At 35.1% G+C, this 19,307-nt stretch overlaps 6 non-coding genes across 6 annotated transcripts; all 6 read left to right on the forward strand.

Moving 5' to 3' along the window:
* Window positions 1–567: 567 nt before the first annotated feature.
* Trnal-caa (transfer RNA leucine (anticodon CAA)) lies at window positions 568–672 on the forward strand. Its single transcript has 2 exons — window positions 568–605; window positions 627–672. It is a non-coding gene; the product is annotated as a tRNA-Leu (tRNA).
* Window positions 673–1,774: 1,102 nt separating this feature from the next.
* On the forward strand, window positions 1,775–1,879 carry Trnal-caa (transfer RNA leucine (anticodon CAA)). Its single transcript has 2 exons — window positions 1,775–1,812; window positions 1,834–1,879. It is a non-coding gene; the product is annotated as a tRNA-Leu (tRNA).
* Window positions 1,880–8,890: 7,011 nt separating this feature from the next.
* On the forward strand, window positions 8,891–8,995 carry Trnal-caa (transfer RNA leucine (anticodon CAA)). Its single transcript has 2 exons — window positions 8,891–8,928; window positions 8,950–8,995. It is a non-coding gene; the product is annotated as a tRNA-Leu (tRNA).
* A 1,102-nt stretch (window positions 8,996–10,097) lies between these two features.
* Window positions 10,098–10,202, forward strand: Trnal-caa (transfer RNA leucine (anticodon CAA)). Its single transcript has 2 exons — window positions 10,098–10,135; window positions 10,157–10,202. It is a non-coding gene; the product is annotated as a tRNA-Leu (tRNA).
* Window positions 10,203–17,143: 6,941 nt separating this feature from the next.
* Window positions 17,144–17,248, forward strand: Trnal-caa (transfer RNA leucine (anticodon CAA)). Its single transcript has 2 exons — window positions 17,144–17,181; window positions 17,203–17,248. It is a non-coding gene; the product is annotated as a tRNA-Leu (tRNA).
* Window positions 17,249–18,349: 1,101 nt separating this feature from the next.
* Window positions 18,350–18,454, forward strand: Trnal-caa (transfer RNA leucine (anticodon CAA)). Its single transcript has 2 exons — window positions 18,350–18,387; window positions 18,409–18,454. It is a non-coding gene; the product is annotated as a tRNA-Leu (tRNA).
* Window positions 18,455–19,307: the final 853 nt, after the last annotated feature.

Consider the following 19,307-nt stretch of genomic DNA (forward strand, 5'->3'; position numbering starts at 1 on the left):
TAAACGTTTGCATTTAACGATATCCGGCTCAAGAAAAACATTTCGAATTTTCATTTCTTCATGAGATATCACATTCGGGATGTCTCTCTTCTTATGCAAATGTTTCAGTGTCATAACCTCTATGATACACACACACACACACACACACACACACACACACACACACACGTTTATCCGTAGATTATTTAATTAAAATGAAGCTATTCATTTTTCCACCAATACGCGTATCACACACGGAATGTATGCCAGTCCGATGCATTCAATTATGGTGCATTTTAAATTCGCCGTTTTTGTAGCACCATGGCCTTCATTTGGACACGAGTTAACTAACAGAAACGGCTGATGCAGATTGCACAACAGAGGAAGTTACCCAACATTTATCAGCCTAATGTAAATAGAAGACCGGTCAAATACAGTTGTCGTTAGTTTACAGAAAATAGACTTATCGTATGCAAAGTATATATATTTTTAATAAAAACATACATTACTCAATGACTATACAAAAGATGGGGCTTTTATATATGGAAGCCTTCAACAATTAGTCAGTTTCGTGACGCTTATACTTATGTCAGGATGGCCGAGTGGTCTAAGGCGCCAGACTCAAGGTTATAAACCTACATAGAGTGTTCTGGTCCACGAATGTGGGCGTGGGTTCAAATCCCACTTCTGACAGCTGACTTTTTTTTTCTTGGATCATCCGTTCGCATCAATCAAAATAAGTATTTTATTCTCTCGAATGTAAGTCGATAGTAGAATATTGAGACTTTTCAGCCTCAAACTGGCATCTGATGTTAAAGAGGGTGAAGAGTGTTGCCTCAAGCAGAAATCTAACATTAGGCCGCCATGATGAAAAGGATGGCGTCAAGATGGAAAGCCATAAAAGTGGTTTAAGGGTTTTCACGGAAAGAGTTTGTTTTGCTAAAATTCTCAGGGTCAAACATATTGGGTCCACGCAACTGTACGTTTAATATGTGTAGTTTGTATAAACGCTAGGGGAAATTTAAGATTTCCATTAAGACAAAATTGTTACGTATGTTAGTAGCGGCACTTTTTATTTCAGACATGCTGAATATCAAGTCAGGCAAATTTTCATTCACCACTTTAACAACTGTTACAGCAGCTTTGCCAATCTTAGGACGGACTGACCTCAAGTTACACTGCATTGATACATTTCATATGAGGAGAGAACTGTGTCTCTTTGGTTAGAATGATTATCTTTACTCACCAAGTCACTGTCAGCATTTCATTCAAATTTGTGTATCGTACGTGGGATAGACGTTTGTGCCAAATTAAAATTGGAGAGGGACAGACAAACAGAGACTACAAAAGGAGAAATTAAAATATACACACAGAAACACAAACACACACAAACACATTTATCCGTAGATTATTTAATTAAAATGAAGCTATTCATTTTTCCACCAATACGCGTATCATACACGGCAGGTATGCCAGTCCGATGCATTCAATTATGGTGCATTTTAAATTCGCCGTTTTTGTAGCACCATGGCCTTCCATTTGGACGCGAGTTATATAACAAAAATGGCTGACGCAGATTGCACAACAGAAGAAGTTGCCCAACATTTATTAGTCTAATGTAAATAGAAGACCGGTCAAATACAGTTGTCGTTAGTTTATGGAAAATGGACTTATCGTATGCAAAGTATATACATTTTTAAAAAAACATACATTACTCAAATGACTTTACAAAAGATAGGGCTTTTATATATGGAAGCCTTCAACAATTAGTCAGTTTCGTGACGCTTATATATATGTCAGGATGGCCGAGTGGTCTAAGGCGCCAGACTCAAGGTTATAAACCCGCATAGAGTGTTCTGGTCCACGAATGTGGGCGTGGGTTCAAATCCCACTTCTGACAGTTCATTGTTTTCCTTCTTGCATCATCCGTTTTTATCAATCCAAATAAGTATTTTGTTCTCTCGAATGTAGAATGTAGGTGGATAGTAGGATATTAAGCCATTTCAGACTGAAACTGGCATCTGATGGTAAGATGGGGAGAAGACTATCGTCTCTAATGGAAATTTTACATTGGGCCACCATGTTGAACTGGTGGCGTCAAGATGGAAAGGCTTAAAATTGTTTTAGAGGTTTTCAAAGAAAGAGTTTGTCTTGCTAAGAATGTCAGGGTCTAAAATGTGGGGTCCACGTGGCTAGATGTGCAATATGTGTAGTTTGTATGAATACTACGGAAAATTTAGATTTTCATTCAAACAAATTTCTACGCATATTAATGGCTGCAGTTTTCGTTTGAAACATGCTGGTTATTAAATCAGGGAAGTTATCATTGACTATTTTATGAAATGTTACAACTTTGTGAATATTAGGACGGACTGACCTCTGTATATACTACATTGATGCATCTCATAAGAGGAGATAATTTGTATCTGTTTGGCTAGAGTGATTATCTTTCCTCATCAGTTCACAACGACAGCCCATTTCGTTACCTCCAACCGTCCCAAACAATTCAATGTTAGGTAGAACTCCTATTAATTGTTTTGAAAAATATATTGGCATAAATGTACGTCAAAGTTGGGGTAGATGTTTTGAGACAAATCAAATGTTGAGAGAGAGAGAGAGAGAGAGAGAGAGAGAGAGAAAGGCTAAAGGGCAAGGTGATGGGTACGTAAGTAGATAGTTATGGAGTCAATAGAAAGAAAGTTCACCCATCATATAGGTCCCTCAAAAGTGACAAATCGATCAGAGAAACAGACATACAGACACACATTTAGTGGCTAAAGGTCAGGGTAACGGGTACGTATGTAGGTAAATATGGCAGATAATAGATAGCGTATTTGAGTGTGCCCATGTTTACTGGAAGTACACCCAAACGGCACTATACACATTGTATGTCCTTAGTCTATCGTGTATTGGAGAGAAATATTTTTAAAATGTTGATTTATTAAAAAGCAAACTGTACATCGGATGTTTGTACATAAGTTAACCTAGTACAAAACTCCCTTTGTCACATAAGCCATGATGCATTGATGTTCTTCACAGGTGTCAATACGTGTGGGTGTGACTAGAGCTTATGTTGATGCTTAATATATTTATCAAACACCAAAAGTTTACTAGAATGTTTGTGTATTTGTTGTCAAAGCTAAAATAAGAAAAGTGTAAAGCCTATATTTTGTCTATTTGCATTCTTTACTAATTATTTTCATTTATTACTTCTAAAAAGATATTGCTTGCTGGAGGTGTACACCCCCATATGCTAAATATATGTGCAACTCTTAAGGGCACTAAGACTTTGTATCTATAGACCGATATAAAATAATATACTATAGAATATATTAGTGAAAAAACGAAATTAATATGTAAAAGAAAATAAAGAATCGTCGATACATTCCATTCCACAAACATTCGCTCATAATATATACACAAATAAAATAGAAACAATTTTGAGAGGATTTTTACATAGAAAAGATAAAATAAACACAAGCCATTTCAAACTATAATGATATCCAAAGAGTATACATCATGTGATCCTACAATTATAAAACAGGTATCCATTTTTAGTTTATATAGTTATTGTCAGTTAATAAATTTATTGTGTATTTAGTCTTTCTATTGTTCCAATGAGTGCAATGATTAGAGACAAGAAATTGAGTTAAATAAGTAGAAAAATGTGCAACGGATTTAATCAAGAGACCAAATTAATTGAAATAAACATGAACACTACAATACAATTTAAAATAGCATAAATCCCTGATCATATAAAGATAATAATCGTGAATTGGGATATTGTTCTCAACTCAGGAGAAATAATTGTGTTGGCTCGATTTCTTTCTTCTAGCGTCTAAATATATCCAAGATGAAATAATACAACAGGATACCACGGGCATCAAAATTATATTATATCAACTTGTCAAATGAAAAGTTAGATTTCATTATTTCCAAGAATATATTTAACAGCAAACATAACTGTTGAATTCTATTGATATACCAGTATTGTAGTTCTAGTGGTTTGTTTCACAAAATAAAAACGACAATTTACACAGAGCATAGACGTTTAAGGTGAATAAGAAAAATATTTTAGAACACAGAGATTGTCTTGTAGATTCTTCACCAGGAAGTATATAATAATTATTCACACAAATCTTATCGTTACAAGAGGTCGATAAGAAACAATAAACGAAAATTAGAAAACACACACACACATTTGTCTGTAGATTATTCAATAAGAACGATGCTATAGATTTTTGTTATTAATATGAGTAGCACACACAGAAAACTTGCCAGTCTGATGCATTAGCACAGTTTAATTGAAAATCTCTGTTTCAGTATCATCACGGTACATGCACTTGATTCATGGGGAAACGAACGATAACACACTCCCAATTAAGACAAGGTAAATAACTCTCGCAGGTCACAATCTGACTCCTGGATGACTGTTTTAATTTTATATACTATCCACGCATTTAGTCACTCATAACATACATCACCGTAAAGAAGACATTCCACACATTTCCCATAAGTAATATTCAAGTGCCTTGATAATTCTGAATCTCAACATTTACACAAAGTTTGTCCGTGGCTTCGTGCCTTGTACACTTTAAAACAATATCAACTTCGATGCTTCCAGCCTACTTCGAAGTGAATGAGATTCGATTGTGATTGCTTCAATGATTGGTTATTTGATTAACAGAGTCAATTTGAACATCGGTAACAATCGCTACATCTCGGTATAACCTGGCAAATATGCAATAGGAACAGCTTCGGTCTTTTACGTCAAGTCGTTTTTCTGACTTGTTAGGGAGAAAAACGAGCGTTGTTCTGCTCCTTATATAATGTTCAAGATCGTGTGACATTCGCTGGAAAAATTCACAAGTGTTGAACACTTCTTGACATGGATAAACATTGATTTGTTTTTTAGTATTTTCTCTGTAATATATAATATATATATATATATATATATATATATATATATATATATATATATATATATATATATATATATATATATATATATATATATATATATATATATATATATATATATATATATATATATATTGTTGAACTCTGGATGTCTGTGAAGAAAGAATATTTTAAAACATAGTATACTTATTCAGTCAATATGTGAGTAATTAACCAAATTTCAACTGAACTTTAACTTAGAAACTGTTAACAATTGCTTTGTAAATCTTTTTCGTAATGTAAATACTATTCATTTCTTGAATCTCATATAGGAATTAAGCTGTCAAGAAAACAAAAGCTTTCATTTAGTTTATGCTTGTGTAATTAGTTTTCATCAGTTTGCTTGCCCTAACACAATATTATATTAAAATGTATGATGTTATACTGCCTTGGGCTAACTGCACAAAAGCAACATCATGAGGTAGATGGGTTGCGTTTGGTTATGTTTCACATTACTCTAAATGAAATGTATTTGTTTTGGGTTAACTTCACTTTTTATGTATTATGTGAACGGAAAAGTGTCTCCCAGTTAAATTTGCATTACTGGAAATTTCCCATATCTCAATGACGGAATGGAACCGAATAAAACATTATGATCAATGGGAGGCACACAGTGATGTAGAGATGGATGACAAATCCAGGGCATGTATCCAATTAATAAAGCAATATAACTGATAGTTACACTTCACATCACCACGTTTTGAATTTCTATATATTGAGATCATAGAAAAGGATAATATTGCACATAAAGCCAGATGAAACTGCATTGTGTCCGTTTTATTCAGTTTTAATTTACAATTGGATTCATACATCCAGCTTTAATACTGGTAAGAAATTAGCTACTTAGGAGTTTAGATTGCAGTGAGAAGTACTGATAGTGTACAAAGATGTTGTCATTTATATTTCCAAGGTTTCTTGGCTATTGCGTTTAACTATTCCTACAATACCTTCTTGATTCAGACCACTTTTCAAAGAGACAAAATGTTGTAAGCCATGGATGTCTTTATGCATTTATGCATTTCATATTTTTTTGTGACCACAATTTAATTCATTGTAATTTAGTCGACCTTTGATTTGTATTCCTGCATCAAAGTATAGAATCACGATGGTAATGCTTGTTTTGTCTTGCACCTCTACAGCTGAAAAGAATTAAAAACAGGTTCTCTTATCATAATAGAATAATAATAATGTTGGAAAATTTTCCTGTACGATAGGAATTAAATGTTGGGTTAGTAGCAGCCCCATAATACAGAGAACTCTATTGGCAGAACGTATTTTCAACAATATCGATGTTAATTGTGGAATATACAATGCTTTGATCTATTTTTGACACAAGCAACTTTATTATTGACATGAATTTATAATAGACTAAAATTAAGATCCTCTCTTGTTTCCGTTGTCATTAAATTCTTAAATATCGTATTGACACTGTCTGAATCGGTAACTTGTTTTCCCATGACTAGAACAAGGCATACGCTAAAGTAAGTCTCATTAGATTTTCATCTGCTGAATATTTAGACTGTCACTAAAGAAGGAAAGTAAAATAATTGAATGCTACAGAAGGTTCACTGCTGCTGTTAGTTCCTTCTGTGCTGGCACAGACATTTTTTTCGTGCATAGTCATCAAATTCAGCCTGTCCTAGATTAGAGTTTCGACAGCAAGTTTGTTAATCATCTTATGAGCATCATTTGGAAAATCATGCTCATCAGAAAGCTTCTGATAAACTGGGAAAGGATGTGTACTGTGGTTCCGCTTATAACTATATATCCACATCTTCCAGATGATAAAGAAGCCATCTACAGTGAGAAGGCTCTGATGAAAATCCTCCAAATCAATAGTTAGAATAATGTACCTGATCTTCTTGAGTAACTGACATTGGTCCATCACGAAGATAATTTATTTGCTTCATTGGGTTTCTGTAATGCTTAGCAATCATCTGTGTGTCCGTGAGATTTCGTGCAGAAAGTGCATTTTAAGAATTGCTTGAACCATCCATGCAGCAGAAATGTTGGCTTAAAGCGATATACATAAAGTTCATCAATCCATTTCCAGGTTGAAATAGAAAGATCACTTGGTGATGCCTTTGTATTTGGATAAAGGGCAAATGACCATCTAAAACCTTTTATACCATGAAAACTGTATTGCAAGACATGATTGGCCATTTTACTTTTTGCATCATCTTTATCTCTGGACCAGAATCAATAAGAACCACCAATGAGCTACCAGATTTATAATGATCAACTGGTATGTATTCTTGTATGGACAGCTCATGCAATAATAATCCCCGGCAAAGGCCGTCTTGTGTCAAATTTCGTCTTTGGGTTTCATTCAACATCTTTTTTTTTCTATTATTCGAAGGCCCTGACAGACAGAATCTTTATATAGAGATAGCAACTAGCCATGTTAGTAACATCTATGTAACGCGAGGCATATTTGTCATACAATTCCATTAGTAACTAAATTAAATAAATGTATCTTTTTTATAACACAAATTACTGTAATAAACTGTATTTTGTATAATGATCATTTGTAACATTCAGAAGCACTTGATTGAGGGGGGAAACCAATAATAACACTCCCAATTAATTAATTCCGAGTCTGTTATCATTAGTTGTTGTTGTTGTTGTAGGGTTTAACGCCATTTTTCAGGAAACGATAGGCTATAAATGGCGCCAGTATTAATGGTGGATGAAGAACCCGGGAAAATCCCGGAAAGAACCATCGACCCACGAGAACCTACTGGCAAGCTTTGTCGCATACCCACATTGGCCGAATCCGAGACTCGAACCCACGCAGAGAGAGGTGAGATGACAGTGATCCGTAACGGAGAGCGCTTTAGACCACTCGTCCACTCGGGGACCCGTTATTATTAGTTATCCCCACAATCAAGTGCCCGTGGTAACAGTGGATGGCTGCAAGTTCAATATTGTTGGTAGGGTTTATATTAAACAGATTTAGAATGCCGATATCAGCATACGGATGCATTGAAGTTAAATAACTATGTTACTTCATATTATAATATGGGACTGGGGGTGGGTGGCTTGGAATTTGTTGGAGCCAGGAGTTTTTTTTCTTCTCTTTTCCATCAATATTTTCCCAAACTAATACAGTTGATGTATTCTAATTGTTTTGTATGGTCCATAAATCAGAGTCAGACATATTTGTGAATCTATTTGTCAGCTTGAAATTTGGTTCAAACAACTTTTAGTACTTTCCCCCATCCGTTTTTCTGAAAAGTTACAAAATTGAAACCATTGGCAAGGGTGGGGTGGGGAGGGACTTTTTACTGTAATATACCAGCCAGCACATACCACGTTGAGACTGTAATTTCTGTCATTTTCCCAAGTATTAACTAGCTTTTCTTATGCTTTATGTCGTGCTAAACGTTTGCATTTAACGATATCCGGCTCAAGAAAAACATTTCGAATTTTCATTTCTTCATGAGATATCACATTCGGGATGTCTCTCTTCTTATGCAAATGTTTCAGTGTCATAACCTCTATGATACACACACACACACACACACACACACACACACACACACACACACACGTTTATCCGTAGATTATTTAATTAAAATGAAGCTATTCATTTTTCCACCAATACGCGTATCACACACGGAATGTATGCCAGTCCGATGCATTCAATTATGGTGCATTTTAAATTCGCCGTTTTTGTAGCACCATGGCCTTCATTTGGACACGAGTTAACTAACAGAAACGGCTGATGCAGATTGCACAACAGAGGAAGTTACCCAACATTTATCAGCCTAATGTAAATAGAAGACCGGTCAAATACAGTTGTCGTTAGTTTACAGAAAATAGACTTATCGTATGCAAAGTATATATATTTTTAATAAAAACATACATTACTCAATGACTATACAAAAGATGGGGCTTTTATATATGGAAGCCTTCAACAATTAGTCAGTTTCGTGACGCTTATACTTATGTCAGGATGGCCGAGTGGTCTAAGGCGCCAGACTCAAGGTTATAAACCTACATAGAGTGTTCTGGTCCACGAATGTGGGCGTGGGTTCAAATCCCACTTCTGACAGCTGACTTTTTTTTTCTTGGATCATCCGTTCGCATCAATCAAAATAAGTATTTTATTCTCTCGAATGTAAGTCGATAGTAGAATATTGAGACTTTTCAGCCTCAAACTGGCATCTGATGTTAAAGAGGGTGAAGAGTGTTGCCTCAAGCAGAAATCTAACATTAGGCCGCCATGATGAAAAGGATGGCGTCAAGATGGAAAGCCATAAAAGTGGTTTAAGGGTTTTCACGGAAAGAGTTTGTTTTGCTAAAATTCTCAGGGTCAAACATATTGGGTCCACGCAACTGTACGTTTAATATGTGTAGTTTGTATAAACGCTAGGGGAAATTTAAGATTTCCATTAAGACAAAATTGTTACGTATGTTAGTAGCGGCACTTTTTATTTCAGACATGCTGAATATCAAGTCAGGCAAATTTTCATTCACCACTTTAACAACTGTTACAGCAGCTTTGCCAATCTTAGGACGGACTGACCTCAAGTTACACTGCATTGATACATTTCATATGAGGAGAGAACTGTGTCTCTTTGGTTAGAATGATTATCTTTACTCACCAAGTCACTGTCAGCATTTCATTCAAATTTGTGTATCGTACGTGGGATAGACGTTTGTGCCAAATTAAAATTGGAGAGGGACAGACAAACAGAGACTACAAAAGGAGAAATTAAAATATACACACAGAAACACAAACACACACAAACACATTTATCCGTAGATTATTTAATTAAAATGAAGCTATTCATTTTTCCACCAATACGCGTATCATACACGGCAGGTATGCCAGTCCGATGCATTCAATTATGGTGCATTTTAAATTCGCCGTTTTTGTAGCACCATGGCCTTCCATTTGGACGCGAGTTATATAACAAAAATGGCTGACGCAGATTGCACAACAGAAGAAGTTGCCCAACATTTATTAGTCTAATGTAAATAGAAGACCGGTCAAATACAGTTGTCGTTAGTTTATGGAAAATGGACTTATCGTATGCAAAGTATATACATTTTTAAAAAAACATACATTACTCAAATGACTTTACAAAAGATAGGGCTTTTATATATGGAAGCCTTCAACAATTAGTCAGTTTCGTGACGCTTATATATATGTCAGGATGGCCGAGTGGTCTAAGGCGCCAGACTCAAGGTTATAAACCCGCATAGAGTGTTCTGGTCCACGAATGTGGGCGTGGGTTCAAATCCCACTTCTGACAGTTCATTGTTTTCCTTCTTGCATCATCCGTTTTTATCAATCCAAATAAGTATTTTGTTCTCTCGAATGTAGAATGTAGGTGGATAGTAGGATATTAAGCCATTTCAGACTGAAACTGGCATCTGATGGTAAGATGGGGAGAAGACTATCGTCTCTAATGGAAATTTTACATTGGGCCACCATGTTGAACTGGTGGCGTCAAGATGGAAAGGCTTAAAATTGTTTTAGAGGTTTTCAAAGAAAGAGTTTGTCTTGCTAAGAATGTCAGGGTCTAAAATGTGGGGTCCACGTGGCTAGATGTGCAATATGTGTAGTTTGTATGAATACTACGGAAAATTTAGATTTTCATTCAAACAAATTTCTACGCATATTAATGGCTGCAGTTTTCGTTTGAAACATGCTGGTTATTAAATCAGGGAAGTTATCATTGACTATTTTATGAAATGTTACAACTTTGTGAATATTAGGACGGACTGACCTCTGTATATACTACATTGATGCATCTCATAAGAGGAGATAATTTGTATCTGTTTGGCTAGAGTGATTATCTTTCCTCATCAGTTCACAACGACAGCCCATTTCGTTACCTCCAACCGTCCCAAACAATTCAATGTTAGGTAGAACTCCTATTAATTGTTTTGAAAAATATATTGGCATAAATGTACGTCAAAGTTGGGGTAGATGTTTTGAGACAAATCAAATGTTGAGAGAGAGAGAGAGAGAGAGAGAGAGAGAGAGAAAGGCTAAAGGGCAAGGTGATGGGTACGTAAGTAGATAGTTATGGAGTCAATAGAAAGAAAGTTCACCCATCATATAGGTCCCTCAAAAGTGACAAATCGATCAGAGAAACAGACATACAGACACACATTTAGTGGCTAAAGGTCAGGGTAACGGGTACGTATGTAGGTAAATATGGCAGATAATAGATAGCGTATTTGAGTGTGCCCATGTTTACTGGAAGTACACCCAAACGGCACTATACACATTGTATGTCCTTAGTCTATCGTGTATTGGAGAGAAATATTTTTAAAATGTTGATTTATTAAAAAGCAAACTGTACATCGGATGTTTGTACATAAGTTAACCTAGTACAAAACTCCCTTTGTCACCTAAGCCATGATGCATTGATGTTCTTCACAGGTGTCAATACGTGTGGGTGTGACTAGAGCTTATGTTGATGCTTAATATATTTATCAAACACCAAAAGTTTACTAGAATGTTTGTGTATTTGTTGTCAAAGCTAAAATAAGAAAAGTGTAAAGCCTATATTTTGTCTATTTGCATTCTTTACTAATTATTTTCATTTATTACTTCTAAAAAGATATTGCTTGCTGGAGGTGTACACCCCCATATGCTAAATATATGTGCAACTCTTAAGGGCACTAAGACTTTGTATCTATAGACCGATATAAAATAATATACTATAGAATATATTAGTGAAAAAACGAAATTAATATGTAAAAGAAAATAAAGAATCGTCGATACATTCCATTCCACAAACATTCGCTCATAATATATACACAAATAAAATAGAAACAATTTTGAGAGGATTTTTACATAGAAAAGATAAAATAAACACAAGCCATTTCAAACTATAATGATATCCAAAGAGTATACATCATGTGATCCTACAATTATAAAACAGGTATCCATTTTTAGTTTATATAGTTATTGTCAGTTAATAAATTTATTGTGTATTTAGTCTTTCTATTGTTCCAATGAGTGCAATGATTAGAGACAAGAAATTGAGTTAAATAAGTAGAAAAATGTGCAACGGATTTAATCAAGAGACCAAATTAATTGAAATAAACATGAACACTACAATACAATTTAAAATAGCATAAATCCCTGATCATATAAAGATAATAATCGTGAATTGGGATATTGTTCTCAACTCAGGAGAAATAATTGTGTTGGCTCGATTTCTTTCTTCTAGCGTCTAAATATATCCAAGATGAAATAATACAACAGGATACCACGGGCATCAAAATTATATTATATCAACTTGTCAAATGAAAAGTTAGATTTCATTATTTCCAAGAATATATTTAACAGCAAACATAACTGTTGAATTCTATTGATATACCAGTATTGTAGTTCTAGTGGTTTGTTTCACAAAATAAAAACGACAATTTACACAGAGCATAGACGTTTAAGGTGAATAAGAAAAATATTTTAGAACACAGAGATTGTCTTGTAGATTCTTCACCAGGAAGTATATAATAATTATTCACACAAATCTTATCGTTACAAGAGGTCGATAAGAAACAATAAACGAAAATTAGAAAACACACACACACATTTGTCTGTAGATTATTCAATAAGAACGATGCTATAGATTTTTGTTATTAATATGAGTAGCACACACAGAAAACTTGCCAGTCTGATGCATTAGCACAGTTTAATTGAAAATCTCTGTTTCAGTATCATCACGGTACATGCACTTGATTCATGGGGAAACGAACGATAACACACTCCCAATTAAGACAAGGTAAATAACTCTCGCAGGTCACAATCTGACTCCTGGATGACTGTTTTAATTTTATATACTATCCACGCATTTAGTCACTCATAACATACATCACCGTAAAGAAGACATTCCACACATTTCCCATAAGTAATATTCAAGTGCCTTGATAATTCTGAATCTCAACATTTACACAAAGTTTGTCCGTGGCTTCGTGCCTTGTACACTTTAAAACAATATCAACTTCGATGCTTCCAGCCTACTTCGAAGTGAATGAGATTCGATTGTGATTGCTTCAATGATTGGTTATTTGATTAACAGAGTCAATTTGAACATCGGTAACAATCGCTACATCTCGGTATAACCTGGCAAATATGCAATAGGAACAGCTTCGGTCTTTTACGTCAAGTCGTTTTTCTGACTTGTTAGGGAGAAAAACGAGCGTTGTTCTGCTCCTTATATAATGTTCAAGATCGTGTGACATTCGCTGGAAAAATTCACAAGTGTTGAACACTTCTTGACATGGATAAACATTGATTTGTTTTTTAGTATTTTCTCTGTAATATATAAATATATATATATATATATATATATATATATATATATATATATATATATATATATATATATATATATTGTTGAACTCTGGATGTCTGTGAAGAAAGAATATTTTAAAACATAGTATACTTATTCAGTCAATATGTGAGTAATTAACCAAATTTCAACTGAACTTTAACTTAGAAACTGTTAACAATTGCTTTGTAAATCTTTTTCGTAATGTAAATACTATTCATTTCTTGAATCTCATATAGGAATTAAGCTGTCAAGAAAACAAAAGCTTTCATTTAGTTTATGCTTGTGTAATTAGTTTTCATCAGTTTGCTTGCCCTAACACAATATTATATTAAAATGTATGATGTTATACTGCCTTGGGCTAACTGCACAAAAGCAACATCATGAGGTAGATGGGTTGCGTTTGGTTATGTTTCACATTACTCTAAATGAAATGTATTTGTTTTGGGTTAACTTCACTTTTTATGTATTATGTGAACGGAAAAGTGTCTCCCAGTTAAATTTGCATTACTGGAAATTTCCCATATCTCAATGACGGAATGGAACCGAATAAAACATTATGATCAATGGGAGGCACACAGTGATGTAGAGATGGATGACAAATCCAGGGCATGTATCCAATTAATAAAGCAATATAACTGATAGTTACACTTCACATCACCACGTTTTGAATTTCTATATATTGAGATCATAGAAAAGGATAATATTGCACATAAAGCCAGATGAAACTGCATTGTGTCCGTTTTATTCAGTTTTAATTTACAATTGGATTCATACATCCAGCTTTAATACTGGTAAGAAATTAGCTACTTAGGAGTTTAGATTGCAGTGAGAAGTACTGATAGTGTACAAAGATGTTGTCATTTATATTTCCAAGGTTTCTTGGCTATTGCGTTTAACTATTCCTACAATACCTTCTTGATTCAGACCACTTTTCAAAGAGACAAAATGTTGTAAGCCATGGATGTCTTTATGCATTTATGCATTTCATATTTTTTTGTGACCACAATTTAATTCATTGTAATTTAGTCGACCTTTGATTTGTATTCCTGCATCAAAGTATAGAATCACGATGGTAATGCTTGTTTTGTCTTGCACCTCTACAGCTGAAAAGAATTAAAAACAGGTTCTCTTATCATAATAGAATAATAATAATGTTGGAAAATTTTCCTGTACGATAGGAATTAAATGTTGGGTTAGTAGCAGCCCCATAATACAGAGAACTCTATTGGCAGAACGTATTTTCAACAATATCGATGTTAATTGTGGAATATACAATGCTTTGATCTATTTTTGACACAAGCAACTTTATTATTGACATGAATTTATAATAGACTAAAATTAAGATCCTCTCTTGTTTCCGTTGTCATTAAATTCTTAAATATCGTATTGACACTGTCTGAATCGGTAACTTGTTTTCCCATGACTAGAACAAGGCATACGCTAAAGTAAGTCTCATTAGATTTTCATCTGCTGAATATTTAGACTGTCACTAAAGAAGGAAAGTAAAATAATTGAATGCTACAGAAGGTTCACTGCTGCTGTTAGTTCCTTCTGTGCTGGCACAGACATTTTTTTCGTGCATAGTCATCAAATTCAGCCTGTCCTAGATTAGAGTTTCGACAGCAAGTTTGTTAATCATCTTATGAGCATCATTTGGAAAATCATGCTCATCAGAAAGCTTCTGATAAACTGGGAAAGGATGTGTACTGTGGTTCCGCTTATAACTATATATCCACATCTTCCAGATGATAAAGAAGCCATCTACAGTGAGAAGGCTCTGATGAAAATCCTCCAAATCAATAGTTAGAATAATGTACCTGATCTTCTTGAGTAACTGACATTGGTCCATCACGAAGATAATTTATTTGCTTCATTGGGTTTCTGTAATGCTTAGCAATCATCTGTGTGTCCGTGAGATTTCGTGCAGAAAGTGCATTTTAAGAATTGCTTGAACCATCCATGCAGCAGAAATGTTGGCTTAAAGCGATATACATAAAGTTCATCAATCCATTTCCAGGTTGAAATAGAAAGATCACTTGGTGATGCCTTTGTATTTGGATAAAGGGCAAATGACCATCTAAAACCTTTTATACCATGAAAACTGTATTGCAAGACATGATTGGCCATTTTACTTTTTGCATCATCTTTATCTCTGGACCAGAATCAATAAGAACCACCAATGAGCTACCAGATTTATAATGATCAACTGGTATGTATTCTTGTATGGACAGCTCATGCAATAATAATCCCCGGCAAAGGCCGTCTTGTGTCAAATTTCGTCTTTGGGTTTCATTCAACATCTTTTTTTTTCTATTATTCGAAGGCCCTGACAGACAGAATCTTTATATAGAGATAGCAACTAGCCATGTTAGTAACATCTATGTAACGCGAGGCATATTTGTCATACAATTCCATTAGTAACTAAATTAAATAAATGCATCTTTTTTATAACACAAATTACTGTAATAAACTGTATTTTGTATAATGATCATTTGTAACATTCAGAAGCACTTGATTGAGGGGGGAAACCAATAATAACACTCCCAATTAATTAATTCCGAGTCTGTTATCATTAGTTGTTGTTGTTGTTGTTGTAGGGTTTAACGCCATTTTTCAGGAAACGATAGGCTATAAATGGCGCCAGTATTAATGGTGGATGAAGAACCCGGGAAAATCCCGGAAAGAACCATCGACCCACGAGAACCTACTGGCAAGCTTTGTCGCATACCCACATTGGCCGAATCCGAGACTCGAACCCACGCAGAGAGAGGTGAGATGACAGTGATCCGTAACGGAGAGCGCTTTAGACCACTCGTCCACTCGGGGACCCGTTATTATTAGTTATCCCCACAATCAAGTGCCCGTGGTAACAGTGGATGGCTGCAAGTTCAATATTGCTGGTAGGGTTTATATTAAACAGATTTAGAATGCCGATATCAGCATACGGATGCATTGAAGTTAAATAACTATGTTACTTCATATTATAATATGGGACTGGGGGTGGGTGGCTTGGAATTTGTTGGAGCCAGGAGTTTTTTTTCTTCTCTTTTCCATCAATATTTTCCCAAACTAATACAGTTGATGTATTCTAATTGTTTTGTATGGTCCATAAATCAGAGTCAGACATATTTGTGAATCTATTTGTCAGCTTGAAATTTGGTTCAAACAACTTTTAGTACTTTCCCCCATCCGTTTTTCTGAAAAGTTACAAAATTGAAACCATTGGCAAGGGTGGGGTGGGGAGGGACTTTTTACTGTAATATACCAGCCAGCACATACCACGTTGAGACTGTAATTTCTGTCATTTTCCCAAGTATTAACTAGCTTTTCTTATGCTTTATGTCGTGCTAAACGTTTGCATTTAACGATATCCGGCTCAAGAAAAACATTTCGAATTTTCATTTCTTCATGAGATATCACATTCGGGATGTCTCTCTTCTTATGCAAATGTTTCAGTGTCATAACCTCTATGATACACACACACACACACACACACACACGTTTATCCGTAGATTATTTAATTAAAATGAAGCTATTCATTTTTCCACCAATACGCGTATCACACACGGAATGTATGCCAGTCCGATGCATTCAATTATGGTGCATTTTAAATTCGCCGTTTTTGTAGCACCATGGCCTTCATTTGGACACGAGTTAAATAACAGAAACGGCTGATGCAGATTGCACAACAGAGGAAGTTACCCAACATTTATCAGCCTAATGTAAATAGAAGACCGGTCAAATACAGTTGTCGTTAGTTTACAGAAAATAGACTTATCGTATGCAAAGTATATATATTTTTAATAAAAACATACATTACTCAATGACTATACAAAAGATGGGGCTTTTATATATGGAAGCCTTCAACAATTAGTCAGTTTCGTGACGCTTATACTTATGTCAGGATGGCCGAGTGGTCTAAGGCGCCAGACTCAAGGTTATAAACCTACATAGAGTGTTCTGGTCCACGAATGTGGGCGTGGGTTCAAATCCCACTTCTGACAGCTGACTTTTTTTTTCTTGGATCATCCGTTCGCATCAATCAAAATAAGTATTTTATTCTCTCGAATGTAAGTCGATTTAGAATATTGAGACTTTTCAGCCTCAAACTGGCATCTGATGTTAAAGAGGGTGAAGAGTGGTTGCCTCAAGCAGAAATCTAACATTAGGCCGCCATGATGAAAAGGATGGCGTCAAGATGGAAAGCCATAAAAGTGGTTTAAGGGTTTTCACGGAAAGAGTTTGTTTTGCTAAAATTCTCAGGGTCAAACATATAGGGTCCACGCAACTGTACGTTTAATATGTGTAGTTTGTATAAACGCTAGGGGAAATTTAAGATTTCCATTAAGACAAAATTGTTACGTATGTTAGTAGCGGCACTTTTTATTTCAGACATGCTGAATATCAAGTCAGGCAAATTTTCATTCACCACTTTAACAACTGTTACAGCAGCTTTGCCAATCTTAGGACGGACTGACCTCAAGTTACACTGCATTGATACATTTCATATGAGGAGAGAACTGTGTCTCTTTGGTTAGAATGATTATCTTTACTCACCAAGTCACTGTCAGCATTTCATTCAAATTTGTGTATCGTACGTGGGATAGACGTTTGTACCAAATTAAAATTGGAGAGGGACAGACAAACAGAGACTACAAAAGGAGAAATTAAAATATACACACAGAAACACAAACACACACAAACACATTTATCCGTAGATTATTTAATTAAAATGAAGCTATTCATTTTTCCACCAATACGCGTATCATACACGGCAGGTATGCCAGTCCGATGCATTCAATTATGGTGCATTTTAAATTCGCCGTTTTTGTAGCACCATGGCCTTCCATTTGGACGCGAGTTATATAACAAAAATGGCTGACGCAGATTGCACAACAGAAGAAGTTGCCCAACATTTATTAGTCTAATGTAAATAGAAGACCCGTCAAATACAGTTGTCGTTAGTTAATGGAAAATGGACTTATCGTATGCAAAGTATATACATTTTAAACAAACATACATTACTCAAATGACTTTACAAAAGATAGGGCTTTTATATATGGAAGCCTTCAACAATTAGTCAGTTTCGTGACGCTTATATATATGTCAGGATGGCCGAGTGGTCTAAGGCGCCAGACTCAAGGTTATAAACCTGCATAGAGTGTTCTGGTCCACGAATGTGGGCGTGGGTTCAAATCCCACTTCTGACAGTTCATTGTTTTCCTTCTTGCATCATCCGTTTTTATCAATCCAAATAAGTATTTTGTTCTCTCGAATGTAGAATGTAGGTGGATAGTAGGATATTAAGCCATTTCAGACTGAAACTGGCATCTGATGGTAAGATGGGGAGAAGACTATCGTCTCTAATGGAAATTTTACATTGGGCCACCATGTTGAACTGGTGGCGTCAAGATGGAAAGGCTTAAAATTGTTTTAGAGGTTTTCAAAGAAAGAGTTTGTCTTGCTAAGAATGTCAGGGTCTAAAATGTGGGGTCCACGTGGCTAGATGTGCAATATGTGTAGTTTGTATGAATACTACGGAAAATTTAGATTTTCATTCAAACAAAATTTCTACGCATATTAATGGCTGCAGTTTTCGTTTGAAACATGCTGGTTATTAAATCAGGGAAGTTATCATTGACTATTTTATGAAATGTTACAACTTTGTGAATATTAGGACGGACTGACCTCTGTATATACTACATTGATGCATCTCATAAGAGGAGATAATTTGTATCTGTTTGGCTAGAGTGATTATCTTTCCTCATCAGTTCACAACGACAGCCCATTTCGTTACCTCCAACCGTCCCAAACAATTCAATGTTAGGTAGAACTCCTATTAACTGTTTTGAAAAATATATTGGCATAAATGTACGTCAAAGTTGGGGTAGATGTTTTGAGACAAATCAAATGTTGAGAGAGAGAGAGAGAGAGAGAGAGAGAGAGAAAGGCTAAAGGGCAAGGTGATGGGTACGTAAGTAGATAGTTATGGAGTCAATAGAAAGAAAGTTCACCCATCATATAGGTCCCTCAAAAGTGACAAATCGATCAGAGAAACAGACA

This window comes from Sinohyriopsis cumingii, chromosome 1 (genome assembly GCF_028554795.1).
Source record: "Sinohyriopsis cumingii isolate HCF-2022 chromosome 1, ASM2855479v2, whole genome shotgun sequence".
Lineage (NCBI taxonomy): Eukaryota > Metazoa > Mollusca > Bivalvia > Unionida > Unionidae > Sinohyriopsis > Sinohyriopsis cumingii.